Source organism: Rhinoraja longicauda, chromosome 10 (assembly GCF_053455715.1).
Source record: "Rhinoraja longicauda isolate Sanriku21f chromosome 10, sRhiLon1.1, whole genome shotgun sequence".
In the NCBI taxonomy this organism is placed as follows: domain Eukaryota; kingdom Metazoa; phylum Chordata; class Chondrichthyes; order Rajiformes; family Arhynchobatidae; genus Rhinoraja; species Rhinoraja longicauda.
The window spans coordinates 48,191,160-48,206,698 of NC_135962.1; positions in this window are offsets into that span (position 1 = coordinate 48,191,160).

Below are 15,539 nucleotides of genomic sequence, written 5' to 3' on the forward strand. Positions count from 1 at the left end.
CTGCACATAGGTTTGGAACTGGTTCTGTAAAGTAAGTCCATGTCTTTCGTACAAAAACAAAGTGCTGGAGGAACTCAACTGGTCAGGCAGCAGCTGTGGGGGGAACTGACATGCAATGTTTTGGGCTGGGACCCTTTCTTCAGACTGATGGAGCGGTGGGAGAAAGCTATCAAAGAGAGGTTGGGCGTGGCAAAGCTTGACAAGTGACCTGCGTGGGTTTTTTTCCCCAGATCTCTGGTTTCCTCCAACACTCCAAAGCTGTATAGGTTGGTAGATTAATTGGCTTGGTATAATTGTAAATTGTCCCTGGTGTACGTATGAAACTAGTGTTGGCGTGCGAAGATTGTCGGTCGTTGGGCTGAAAGGCCTGTTCCTGCGCTGTATCTCTAAACTGAACTAAACTAAACTAAACAAGCTGTGATCGTTGCAGTACAAACATGAGCATGAGGGACGAAATGGCTTCCATCTGTGCAGAGGAAATGGAAATATAACCAACGTCGTTTATGGGTCCCAAACCTTGTGTTTCCTTGGATAGAATTATTATTCCCTTTATATGATATAGAATTTCCTGTCTTGAACTTCTCCAGAAGTTGGCTAATCCACCAAAACTGGCAACTTTATCCTGCGATACTTATAATTAATTCCCACTCCGAAAAGGCAAAGTTGAGAAAGCTACTTACAAAGATCTTTGAAAGCGAACTTACCTAAGTGAGAGCAGTAGTCCATAATTGAATACCAAAATATAAGTAATGCGATTAGGTCCACAGAACAGAACGCTGCTTGTGGAGCGAGGAACCAAGAGCACACACCTTATTCCACTTTCTGACAGGTGAAATCATAACATGGGCTTAAATTAGGAATGGGAGCGATGGAAAGGGAAAAAAATGGTTCCAGTTCAGTTACATTGATGGTAAATGCCATCTGAAGTAATTCCCAATTAACTCGAAGACCCTCCTTAAGACTTCAACCTCTGTGTTTCCAGCTTCTTCTGTTCAAGAGCCGAGGTTAATTGAACGGTAAAAGGACACATTATTCCACACGTTTTTAAATATTTCCTGTGCGAATACTGAGGCTGTTCAAACAAAACAAAAAAGTGGGAAAACGGGATCAATGGAGATGAGGGTTTCACTGATGTAACTAATGTTTTGTCTGGCAAGTAACCACATTCCTCCCGTTGGCCTTTCAGTTATGACTGCAGTAACTATCAAAAGATTCAATGTCAGGGACCTTTTGGTATTGGATATCCCCTGCAGCTTCTAAAACATACAAAATTTATCTTATCTAATATCTGCAAAATTCCTCATGCCCACGTTTGGGCTGAACATTCTAGGGTATGGATTGGTTGCAATTGTTTCACGAGCCTTACATTATAATGTTTCAGATACATGAACTGTTGTTTCAATATCATTCTAATTGCATTACTTCTGTAAATGAATTGATTGCACGTTGCTGTGAAATGTTGCACCATTGGAATGCACCAGACATTTACTTTGCTCCCTAATGTTATCTTTGCTCACTTTAGGTGATTGATATGGATCATGTCAGTGTTCAGTTATATATTTTTTAAATGTATTAATGAAAGCTTTCGACTGAGGGATGTATTTCTTCCCCCCTGCTTTTTAGTATAGTTCAGTTTACGTTTAGAGATACAGCGCGGAAACAGGCCCTTCAGCCCACCTAGCCAGCACCGACCAGCAATCCGCTGCTCTAGATGTCAACTTCTTTACATCGGCGAAACCAAACGCAGGCTCGGCGATCGCTTCGCTCAACACCTTCGTTCAGTCCGCCTTAACCAACCTGATCTCCTGGTGGCTGAGCACTTCAACTCCCCCTCCCACTCCCAGTCTGACCTTTCTGTCATGGGCCTCCTCGAGTGCCATGGTGAGTCCCACCGGAAATTGGAGGAACAGCACCTCATATTTCGCTTGGGCAGCTTGCAGCCCAGTGGTATGAACATCGACTTCTCCAACTTTAGATAGTTCCTCTGTCCCTCTCTTCCCCTCCCCCTTCCCAGATCTCCCATTGTCTTGCTGTCTCCACCTATATCGTTCCTTTGTCCCGCCCCCCTGACATCAGTCTGTCGAAGGGTCTCGACCCGAAACTTCACCCATTACTTCTCTCCAGAGATGCTGCCTGACCTGCTGAGTTACTCCAGCATTTTGTGAATAAATACCTTTGATTTGTACCAGCATCTGCAGTTATCTTCTTACACTAGCAATCCCTGCACATTAACACTATCCTACACACACTGGGGACGATTTATATTTGTATCAAGCCAATTAACCTTCAAACCTGTACACCTTTGGAGTGTGGGAGGGAACCAGATATCCTGAAGGAAATCAACACCGTCACGGAGAGAACGTACAAACTCCGCACAGTCAGTGCTCGTAGTCAGGATCGAACCCGAGTCCCTGGCAACAACTCTACCACTGCACCACCTTGCTGCCCCAAATTAATTTGAAGGAATTATATGTAACTTTAAGAGTACGTAATCAGAGCTGTGGATGAATGTCCATAGCAATTGAACCGTATCATGAAGATCTGAAAGGTAACTAAAATTCCCTTGCAGCATATACACCGATCAGCCAAAACGTTATGACCACTGATAGGCGAAGTGAATAACATTGATCATCTTGTTATAATGGCACCTGTCAAGGGGTGGGATATATTAGGCAGCAGGTGAACAGTCAGTTCTTGAAGTTGATGTGTTGGATGCAGGAGAAATGGGCAGGAGTAAAGACCCAAGCGACTTTGACAAGGGCCAAATTGTTATGGCCAGACGACTGGGTCAGAGCATCTCTGAAACGGCAAGGCTTGTGGGGTGCTCCCGGTCAGCAGTGGTGAGTACCGACCGACAGTGGTACGAGGAGGGACAAACCACAAACCGGCGACAGGGTGTTGGGCGCCCAAGGCTTATCGATGCGCGAGGGCAATGAAGGCTATCGCGTCTGATCCGAACCGACAGATAGTCTACTGTGGCACAAGTCACAGAAAATTTTAATGGTGGTCACGGAAGGAATGTGTCACAATACACAGTGCATCGCACCCTGCTGCATATGGGGCTGCACACGGAGGTCCAACAGCATATTAGGCAGATGGTCATAATGTTTTGGCTCATCAGATCATAATGTTTTGCCTGATCGGTGTAGTAGTACAATCTACAAATGGTCCCTAGGCCATCAAGTCACATCAGATGCTGTGTCTCCTGTTATCCATTGCCAGTAGGTATATATTTTAATCACATTGATATTGGAAGGCTCATCATTGAAAAAGGGATTTCAAGGCCATGGTTCGGTGATGACATTTGAAGTTGCCTCCGAGCTGGTAATTGTGGTAGACACAGAGAATTATCCGATAGTTTGCAAGGAAAATCTCCTCCATACGTCTTTTCTTCCCAGGAAATAAAACAAGCACCACTGTCTACTACTATAACCTTATATATAAAACGGAATATTAAAAGGTCCTAATGACCTTTCCCAATCCCAAAAATGATGCTCCTGAATAATTGACCCTGAATGACACTTTCTTCCAATGACTGAGAGTACTCCATCCGGAAATTGGGAATACAGCTTACATTTTTGCATGCAGATTTAAGAAACAACTAGACCAGTTGGGCCCAAACCTCTCCTGCATTGGTGCAGCACCCTCTCCTTCCCCTCCCCCCTCCCCTCACCCCCCCTCCTCCCCTCCCCCCGCCCCCCTCCCTCGTCCCTGCTCCTTCCCCCCTCCCCTCCCCTCCCCTCCACCCCCTCCCCCTCCCCATTCCTCTCCATCCCCCTCAACCCCCCTTATCCTTCCTCCTCCCCCCCTCCCTCCCCCCCCCCCTCCCTCCCCCCTCCCTCCCTCCCTAGGAGATAGATTTAAACTTTTAAAATATAACGCCGATTTCAATGAAACCTCTTTCATTAGCACCAAAGGGACGATGGTGAGTAAGGTGGGCCTAAAATTGTTGTGCTATCGTGTACTGTTTTGGCTGTAGTTTAGGAACAAACAAACAAACAAATGAGAGTTTTAGTATATAGATTAGACAGGTACATGGACAGGACTGGTTTAGAGGGATACGGGCCAAATGGGACATGTTGGTCGCTAAGGGAAAGTTGGGCCGAAGGGCCTGTTTCCACACTGTATAACTGTATGACTCTATGATTCCAGAAATGCTGCTCGTATTTCATATGCCCAGTTAACAAAATTAACTTGGTTCTCAACTAAATTGGGTGGCAACACCTCTGCAATGTTGATATCTGTCCCAGTGAGCTCTAAGATTATTATATTCTCTCCAGCTGTTATACTGTGAATTCTGACAATATTAAGCAAGCATTCTGTCCATCATTGCCCATTCCTCACTACGATGGAGATTGCTTGTAAACAGTAGCCATTACGGGTACACTGAAAGCCAGAGGCAAGAAGATCAAAGTTTGAATTGCAGAAAGTTTGAATAGGGTGGTGGCGCAGTGGTTGAAGTTGCTGCCTTACAGCGCCAGAGACCAGGGTTTAATCCTGACTAATTGGCTTCGGTAAAATTGTAAATTGTCTCCAGTGTGTGTGGGATAGCATTAGTGTGTCAGGATCGCTGGTCGACGTGGACTCAGTGGGCCAAAGGGCCCGTTCCCACTCTGTATCTCTAAACTAAACTAATTTGTCTATGTCCCCTTCAATCTTTGGATCTCTGAGCTATAAAATACCCTTTGAAAATCTCTCTGCCTCTTCACTTTCCTTCCCATGGTCTTCCTTCCTTACACAGGATTGGCGTGAGCACTGAGGACATTGAGTAGCAGCCCTTTGGCCCTTGAAGCCAACACATGATGTAGATCATGGTTATCTTTCGAGAGGATAATGCAGATCTTTGAAATTTTCAACACCAAGTTTGAAGCCAATGAGTTTAATGACCCAAAGATTGACACAAAATGCCAGAGTAACTCAGCGGGACAGGCAGCATCTCTGGATAGAAGGAATGGGTGACATTTCGGGCCGAGGTCAATGACCCACTTTGCTCGTGACAGTCACGGTGCAGGAGTAATTCAACGGGTCAGGCAGCATCTCAGGAGAACGTGGTAAGTGACGTTTCAGATCGGGATCCTTCTTCCGTCTGATTATAGTCGTGGGGAGAAAGCTGGAAGAGAGGTGGGGGCAGGACAAACCTTAGCAAGTGATAGGTGAATACTGTTGTGTGGGGGGCGGGGGGGGGGGGGGGGGGGAGTTCATTCGCAGATAGGTGGGGAAAGGCCAGAGATGGGAAGGCCAGAGAAAACTAAAGGAGGTAGTGAGACGTGGGGTGAAGAGGTGTTAAATGTGAAGTCGGGGAAAGGATATAAATAGAAGGGGATGGGAGAAGCCGAAAGTGTTGCTGTTGGTTAGTTATCATATCAATCATCTGAAGAAGGGTCCCGATCTGAAACGTCACTTATCCATGTTCCCAGAGATGCTGGCTGACCCGCTAAGGTACTCCAGCACTTCGTGAGTCTTTTGTAAACCAGCATCATCAGTTCCTCACGTCACCACCCCTCATCCTCCTGCGCTCCAAGGAATAAGAAAATAACTCCAGATGCTGGTACAAATTGATTTATTCACAAAAATGCTGGAGTAACTCAGCAGGTCAGGCAGCATCTCGGGAGAGAAGGAATGGGTGACGTTTCGGGTCGAGACCTTTCTTCAGACTGATGTCGGGGGGGCGGGACAAAGGAAGGATATAGGTGGAGACAGGAAGATAGAGGGAGATCTGGGAAGGAGGAGGGGAAGGGAGGGACAGAGAAGCTATCTGAAGTTGGAGAAGTCGACGTTCATACCACCGGGCCGCAAACTGCCCAGGCGAAATATGAGGTGCTAAAGTCTCTTGAGTCTTCCCACTCATTCTCTGTTCTTCAGACATTTTGTCCGCACCGACCAGTGATCACCCCGTACACTCGCTCTATCCCACACACACTGGGGACAATTTATCGAAGCCAATCAAACTACAAACCTGCATGTCTTTGGAATGTGGGAGGAGACCGGAGCACCCGGAGGAAACCCGGGTGGGCACAATGGAGAACGTGCAAACTCCGTACAGGCAGCACCTCTTGTCAGGATTGAACCGAGGCCTCTGGCGCTGTGAGGCAGCAAATCTACCGCGGCCAGGAAAGTGTTCATTTGGGGTTCTGCAGAAAGGTGATCGACCCGGAACATTAACTATGTTTCCCTCTGCCTCACTTGCCCCCTGGTCTGCAGTGGGTTTCCGACATTTTCTGTTTCTATTTCAGATTCCGAGCATTGGCAGCATCTTGCTTTTGCACCATTTTAATGTGTCATTCATTACGGAGATATTTTTAGGTGTCCCATTTTCACGCAGTGAGCAAAAGCTGACGGTTTGAGGAATGCTCAATACCACATTAGATTAATGCATGTGTATGCATTCTGTTCAGGATCACGCTGAAATGCATTTCCATCTTGATCTTTATGGTAAACCATGTAGCCAGTCCTATGATTGCATTAATATGCATCCAAATTATCTTGACACAAAAAAAAACGCTTCTGAAATGAATAACTGAAAACAAATAGGGCGGCACTGTGGCGCAGCAGAAGAGTCACTGCCTTACAGTGCCAGAGACCCGTGTACGAGCCTGACTACAGGTACTGAGCACGGGGTCGATCCTGACTACGGGTTCGATCCTGACTATGGGTTCAGACATCAGTCTGAAGGAGGGTCTCGACCCGAAACGTCACCCATTCCCTCTCTCCTAGATGCTGCCTGAACTGCTGAGTTACTCCAGCATTTTGTGATACCTCTGACTATGGTGCTATCTGTACAGAGTTTGTACGTTCTCCCCGTGTCCCGTGGGTTTCCTCAGGATGCACCAGTTTCCTCCCACACTCCAAAGACATGCAGGTTTGTAGGTTAAATGGCTTCTGGAAATTGTCACTAGCGTGCAGGATAGTACGGGGATCGCTAGTCGGCGTGGACTTGGTGGGCCAAAGGGCCTGTTTCCAGGCTGTATCTCTAAACTAAACCAAACTAAACTAAATTAAACTAAACTAAACTTCCAAGTTGGCTGCTCCATAATATCACTATGGTAATGCTTAAAGAATATCGCAAAGCTAAAAGCAGTCAGCTCTGTAATATATAATTCATGCAATTTTTTCTTTGATGACAACTGAGCAATAATCTTGAAACTATTCCTTACAGCACGAGGGGGTGTCGTGACCACTGTCATTCTGACCAGGAATCTAAATGCCTTCTGCTTTCTAACCTTTGGCATCAATATGCCTTCAGGCAACTCACTGGATCATCTGCACACTGCACCAGAGAGTCAGCAGAATTTAATATCTGTCTGGGATTTCTAAATGCTTGAATACATGAAGAATGGTTGTACAGTATAAGGTTTCTGTGAAACCATCTGAACATTCCTGAAATTAACAGTTGTTGATTTTTTAATATATTTCAATATTTTTTTTTAACCAGATTTTTTAAAAATCACAGCCACAGGTCTTGGTGCTGTTTTCTGTCAAATTCCTCCTCCCTCCCCCCTCCCCCCCCAAAATAAAATACGGGTGGCTTTAAAAAGCATCGCTAATTGGAACAGCAATTAAAGTGTGATTTCCAGGGGGGATAAATAAAGCATGGCGAGCTGTAAAGCAACAAGACAAATATAAAAGCGACAGTGAAGTGCAGACATCATTAGATCTTCTTAAGTAGACACAAAATGCTGTTGTAACTCAGCGGGACAGGCAGCATCTGTGGAGAGAAGGAATGGGTGAAGTTTCGGGTCGAGACCCTTTTTCAGTTCCTCTTCATTTGACTTCGCCTTTATTAATTGATCAGGGTTTTTCAGTTCTCGACTATAGGAGTGGGTTTCATCATTGAAACTGAGGAAAGTGGGATCTCACGACCTCTTTAGTCGTCTACTTTGAGGTCTCAGCTTTGTGGCATCCCTGACAGCCGGCAACTGTGAAGCCATCAGTCTGTTTCAGCAGTAATTGTTTAAGAGGACACTCACAGTCAATAAACCAGAAAGAAACCGTGTGCAGTTTTCTAACGAAAGATCAGTGTACATGTTTGAATAAGGTCAAAATCAAGATGCCATAATCACACCCACATTTAAAAGTAAATAATTAAAGATTTCAGCATTTTCTGTAATACTTTACAAGAGAAATACACGAAAAAATGGTAAAGCTGCAATTTGGGACAAGATTCCTTTTTACATAATAATTATGGCTCAGAACATATGTTACTTAGACCTCATTGATCAAAGCATGAGAATTTCACTCGAGGTAGTTTCACTATTAGCTTTGCAACAAAATCCAAACTGCGATGTTTTAAAGAGTTTACTTTGATATATTTTCTTCTGAAGAGCTATCGGAGATGCTATAGTTTGATGTAGTAAACTCGGGTGGTTCAACATAATCAGTCCTTGGTAGTTCGTTAGGAATACATATTCCCCCGGTTGGGTTGTGTGGCACAGTGGTGCAGCTAGCAGAGATGTTGCCCCACAGCACCAGGGTTCTATTTTTACCTTTTAAAAAAAAAAATTATATAAAAGTTTTATTCCAAAGAAAACCATACAAGCATACTAAGCAAAATGTGATCAAAACAAAAGCCGCCTGTATCGGCAGTTTACAAAATGAACAATTATCACATTAAAATCCCGCCATCTCTGTCAACAATACATTCGACCCCCCCCCCTCACGGCGACCAGCGTTCACGGAAGGCCTCCAGAGTCCCCATGGACACCGCGTGTTCCCTCTCCAGGGACACGCGGGCACGGACGTAAGCCCGGAACAGGTGTAGGCAGCCGACTTCTGTGAGGCCGTCGACTGCCCGCTGCCTGGACCCGCGGATGGCCATCTTGGCCAGGCCCAGGAGCAGACCGACAGGGAGACCCCCTCCTCCCACCCGACCCTCCCCCCTCTGTACCGGGTGCCCAAAAATTAAAAGCGTAGGGCTAAAATGGAGCCAGAACTTGAGGAGCAGCCCCTTCAGATACTGGAACAGGGGCTGTAACCTCACGCACTCTATATACAAATGGTACACGGTCTCCTCCTCGCCGCAGAAGTGACAGGCGGCAGACGAGACCGTGAACCGGCTCAAGTATCTGTTACAGGCCACAGCCTTATGCAACACTCTCCACCCCAGGTCCCCGATGTAAAGCGGGAGGACCCCCTTATAGAGAGACCTTGGGTGCTGTCTGTGTGGAGCATGCATGTTCTCCCATGCTCCCCCTTGGCCAAATCATTCAAAGGCACGGCATTTCTTTCCACTGCTATGCCGATGACACTCAGCTTTACCTCCCCCTGAAACCCAACAACCAGTCAAATTTAAACAGCCTCTCACACTGCCTTGAGGACATAAAATGTTGGATGGCACAGAACTTCCTCCAATTAAATGAGAGCAAGTCTGAGGTCATCCTATTCGGCCCCCCCGACTCCATCAAATTGATAACAGGCAGTCTTGGAAGCCTATCCTGCCTAGTCAAACCGCATGTCAAAAACCTCGGCATGATATTTGACTCTGCATTAAAATTTGATAAGCAAGTCAACGCTGTGGTAAAAGCCAGCTTCTTCCAACTTCGAACCATAGCTAAAATCAAACCTTTCCTCAAATTCGACGACACAGAAAAAATCATTCACGCTTTCATTTCCTCCCGCCTAGACTACTGCAACTCCCTATACACTGGGATCAGCCAATCTTCCCTGTCCCACCTGCAACTGGTCCAAAACGCCGCAGCGAGACTCCTGACGGGTACCCGTAAAAGGGACCACATCACCCCGATTCTGGCCTCTCTCCACTGGCTCCCTGTACGGTACAGAATCAACTTCAAGCTCCTCCTATTCACGTATAAAGCCCTAAATGGACACTCCCCCCCCTACATCAAAAATCTTCTAACCCCCCTCTCTAACTCCAGGTCCCTCAGATCGGCCGACTTGGGGCTATTCACTATCCCGCGGTCTAGGCTTAAACTCAGGGGTGACCGCGCTTTTGCGGTTGCAGCTCCTAGACTGTGGAACAGCATCCCTCTCCCGATCAGAACTGCCCCCTCCATCGACTCCTTTAAGTCCAGGCTCAAAACATATTTCTACTCCCTAGCGTTTGAGGCTCATTGAGGAGGCGCTGTGAACTGTTTGCGTACTACTGTATGTTTTCATTTTTTTTTCTATTGGAACCTAATCAAATGTACAGCACTTTGGTCAACGTGGGTTGTTTTTAAATGTGCTATACAAATAAAATTGACTTGACTTGACTTGACGTGGGTTTCCTCCGGGTACTCTGGTCTTTTTCCACATGCCAAATATTTGTGTGTTTGGAGGTTAATCGGCCCCTATAAATTCCCCTAGTGTGTAGAGAGTGGGAATGTGGGATAACATAGAACTTGTGTGAACAGGTGATTGATGGTCATTGCGGACTCGGAGGACGGAAAGGCCTGCTTCCATGCTGTATCTCTAAACGAAAGAAAACTAACATTTATTAAGATGTTAATGCACAATCCTGGCTTCTAGGCTGGGATAGAAGCAACCAATTTAGTTTAGAGGCCCTTCGACCCATCGAGTCCATGTCGACCTTCGATCACCCATACATTTGTTCTATCATACACAGTAGGAACAATTTACTGAACACTATGAACCCTATAAACACACATGCCTTTGGGATGTGGGAGGAAATCGAAGCAACGGAGAAAACCCATGTGGTCCCAGGGACAACGTGCAAACACCACACAGGCAGCACACACGAACAGGATTGAACCCAGACCTCTGTTGCTGTGAAGCAGCAACTCTGCCGCTGTGCTGCCCGAAAAACAGATTTTTCGGGCGGGCACAAAACCTAACATCACCTGGAGGATAAGGTTCAGACCACAATTGGTGATTAACTGATGCCACCAGGTGGCACGGTGGCGCAGCGTTTTGAGTTACTGACTTACAGCGCCAGAGACCCGGATGCGATCCTGACTATCGGTGCTGTCTGTATGGAGTTTTTACGTTCTCCCCGTGACCTGCCTGGGTTTTCTCCACAATCTTCGATTTCCTCCCACACTCCAAAGACGTACAGGTTTGCAGGTTAATTAGCTTGGTAAAATTGTACATTGTCCCTAATTTGCGTAGGATAGTCTTCGCGTGCGGAGATTCGGTGGGCAGAAGGGCCTGTATCCACGCTGTATCTCTAAAGTGAAGAAAGCGAATGGTATGTTGGCATTCATAGCAAGAGGGTTTGAGTTTAGGAGCAGGGAGGTTCTACTGCAGTTGTATAGGGCCTTGGTGAGACCGCACCTGGAGTATTGTGTACAGTTTTAGTCTCCTAACCTGAGGAAAGATGTTCTTGCCTTAGAGGGAGTACAGAGAAGGTTCACCAGATTGATCCCTGGGATGGCGGGACGTTCATATGAGGAAAGACTGGATAGACTGGGCTTGTACTCGCTGGAATTTAGAAGGCTGAGGGGGGTTCTTATAGAAACATATAAAATTCTTAAGGGGTTGGAGAGGCTAGATGAGGGAAGATTGTTCCCGATGTTGGGGGAGTCCAGAACCAGGCGTCACAGCTTAAGGATAAGGGGGAAGTCTTTTAGGACCGAGATGAGAAAACATTTCTTCACACAGAGAGTGGTGAGTCTGTGGAATTCTCTGCCACAGAAGGTAGTTGAGGCCAGTTCATTGGCTATATTTAAGAGGGAGTTAGATGTGGCCCTTTTTGCTAAAGGGATCAGGGGGTATGGAGAGAAGGCAGGTACAGGCTACTGAGCTGGATGATCAGCCACGATCATATTGAATGGTGGTGCAGGCTCGAAGGGCCGAATGGCCTACTCCTGCACCTATTTTCTATGTTTCTATGTTTCTAAACTAAACCAAACTAAGAAATAAACACCAAAACCTGGTAAAGCAGTATGTGCCATATTGGAATGTCTCAGCAGTCAGTCGAAGACTAAAAAAAACACTCCAGCTAAGCAAACCTCGCCTTTCCTTAGTTGACAGGTTTTTATTCTCCTCATTTTCCTTCCTGTGCTTCTGAAAACACCTGTACATTGCATATCTTATTGTTAGAAGTTTCCTGCCTTTTATCTTATTTTCTGAACTTCATAAACTTGATTCCAAGTAGCAGGCATCAGCTGGTTTATGTTATGTAGCAAATCTGCTGATGTACTTTATTTCATTACACTTAATCAGTTGGGTAGCCTTTAGTCCCGTGAGAAAACATCAACTTGCTCATGTTATGTAACAGAACTATTACTTTACTGATGCCTGATCCTTTAATTTTATCCAGGCTACTTTGTGGCTTTCACTTCATGTTCAACTTTACTTTACCCTTTCCCGTTTTGCCTCTTCGCAAATAAATATCCCTGCATAAGTGTCGCTGCATTAAATGCAGACAGCGTAAAATTAAGCAAAATTAATTTTAAATGCTACGAAGAATAAATGAGGGGGTGTATGTTTTCATTCCACGGGAGAGGGCACCAGAGACTAGTGCAAAATCATGAGGGGTATAGATCGGGTAGATGCACTGAGTCTCGTGCTCAGAGCAGGAGAATTGAGAACCAGAGGACATAGATTTAAGGTAAGGGGGGAAAGATTTAATAGGAACCTGAAAGGTCACTTTTTCCACACAAAGGGTGGTGAGTATATGGAACATGCTGAGACTGGTACCATCACAACATTTAAGAAATATTAGACAGGTACATGGATAGGGCAGGTTTGAGAGGGATATGGGCCAAACACAGGCAGGTGGGACGAGTGTAGATGGGACTTGTTTTTTTTAGATTTAGAGATACAGCGCAGAAACAGGCCCTTCGGCCCACCAAGTCCGCGCCGCCCAGCGATCCCCGCACATTCACACTACACTACACCCACTAGGGACATTTTTTACATTTACTCAGTCAATTAACTTACAAATCTGTACGTCTTTGGAGTGTGGGAGGAAACCGAAGAACTCGGAGAAAACCCACGCAGGTCACGGGGAGAACGTACAAACTCCGTACAGACGGCGCCCGTAGTCAGGATCGAACCTGAGTTTACGGCGCTGCATTCGCTGTAAGGCAGCAACTCTACCGCTGCGCCACCGTAGGGCCTGTTTCCACGCTGTATGACTACTGCAGTGACAGAAACATAGAGCCATGGTAAATTGATGGCACAGAAGGAGGACACTTGGCCCATCATGTTGGTTGTATAGGATATCCCCAGTTTAGCCCCAATGTTCAGCACTTAGTCTTTAGCTCTTCAAGTACTCATTCAAACACATTTTAAATGTATTGAGGGGTGCTTCCCTTTCAAGCATTGAATTCCAGTCCAGTGTGGGTGGAAATGTGTATTACCATTGCCTCTCTCATTCTTCCACCAAATATTTGCATCTGGTTTTTCACCCATTGGTCAAAGTTCTGTTTCTCAACTCCCCACAAACCTGATACTGTGGAATCACAAACTCTGGTGTTGCTCTGCAACCTTCAAACTCCAATGATAAATGTAGACCTCCCCATCAATTATTAAGATCAGATGGACAACCGTGGTCCCAACTTTGCCCAGTTCTTCCATGGTTCCCATGACCATTGCAGTCCATTGTGTGCAAAGGAACTGCTGCAGATGCTGGTATGTACCGAAGAGAGGCACAGAGTGCTGGAGTACAGTGACAGTTTAGTTTATAGTCAAGTGCACCGATGTAAAATGAAAAGCTGGTACGGGTCAGCTGGCATCTCTGGAGAAAAAGGATGGGTGACTTTTCGGATAGGGACCCTTGTTCAGACCCTCTCTGAAGAAGGGTCCCTTCCCGAAACATCATCCATCCTTTTTCTCCAGAGACACTGCCCGACCTGCTGAGTTACTCCAGTACTTTTGTCTCTATCTTCCATTATGGTCCATTGTCACGCTTTCATCAATAATTCCAGAGTAACATTCGATTCCTATTGTGTGCAATTATTAGTCCTCAACTTGCTTATAACTCCTTGTATTTTGGTAGGTATTGCTGGAAGCCTCATTCACTTACACCAAGAAATGCAGGAATCCAAGCTTCAATTAATGTTATCGCCTGCCCTGATGGAAAGAAGCAGAGGGGAAATTAAGCCTTCCCCATCTGGCGAATCTTAGCTTGTTAAATCATTCGGCCACAGTTGGAGCTTCAGCCACCTTTATACACATTACATGTCCCGTGTGCCAAATATCTAATTTTCCTGTCAACATCCAGGAAAATATTTTGGATAATATATGTATTAGAACAGCAATAAAGAGATATCTAACAGCAACCAAATCTTCTTTATTCTGCTTACATAGTTTGCAGCAGTATTGGAACTCATTAATACTAGCCCTACATTTTGTTTCCTATTGTCCCATGTAATGGAGGAATTGGTTTATATGTCATTTAACTCAGTAAAATGATTGTTGATGAAAGTTTTACGAAAAAAAAAGATCACAAAGCCGGGATTTTTAAATCGTTTAGTTTAGTTTAGTTTAGTTTAGTTTAGTTTAGTTTAGTTTAGTTTAGTTTAGTTTAGTTTAGTTTAGTTTAGTTTAGTTTAGTTTAGTTTAGTTTAGTTTAGTTTAGTTTAGTTTAGTTTAGTTTAGTTTAGTTTAGTTTAGGTTAGTTTAGTTTAGTTCAGTTCAGGTCAGTTTAGTTTAGTTTAGTTTAGTTTAGTTTAGTTTAGTTTAGTTTAGGTTAGGTTAGGTTAGTTTAGTTTAGTTTAGTTTAGTTTAGTTTAGTTTAGTTTAGGTTAGTTTAGTTTAGTTTAGTTTAGTTCAGTTTAGTTTAGAGATACAGAGCGGAAACAGGCCCTTCGGCCCACTGAGTCCGCACCCACCAGCGATCCTCACACACTTACACTATCCTACGCCAGGGACGATTTTTACATTTATACCAAGCCAATCAACTTACAAACCTGTGCGTCTTTGGAGTGTGGGAAGAAACTGAAGTTCTCGGAGAAAACCCACGCAGGCCACGAGGAGAACGTATAAGCTCCGTACAGACAAGCACCGGTAGTCAGGATCGAACCTGGGTCTCTGGCGCTGTAAGCGCTGTAAGGCAGCAACTTTACCACTGCGCCACTGTGCTACCCTGTGTACAATTCAACTTTACATAACGAATGCTAGAGAGGAGATAATGTTGAAGTTCTGCACTCTCTTAAACAATTAGAACTCTAAACTCTAACGTCTCCAAAGACGTACAGGTATGTAGGTTAATTGGCTGGGTAAATGTAAAAATTGTTCCCTAGTGGGTGTAGGATAGTGTTAATGTACGGGGATCGCTGGGCGGCACGGACTTGGAGGGCCGAAAAGGCCTGTTTCCGGCTGTATATATATGATGATGATGATGATGAAATAGGTAAAAGACAAAGTGCTGGAGAAACTCAGCAGGTCAGGCAGCATCTGTGGAGGGAATAGACTGATGATGTTGCAGATCGGGAACCTTGTTTAGATAGGAGTTGGCGCGGTGTAAGTTGGGTAAGAGAGGAGTGGATCAAAGCCTGGGAGGTGTAGGAAAGAACTGCGGATGCTGGTTTGTGATAGGGTGGGTACAAGTGAGGGGGTGGTATGGACTGGTGATTGCAAATGAGCGGAGTAAGTGACAAATGCCTGAGGTGAAAAGGAGACAAAAGGGTATCAGG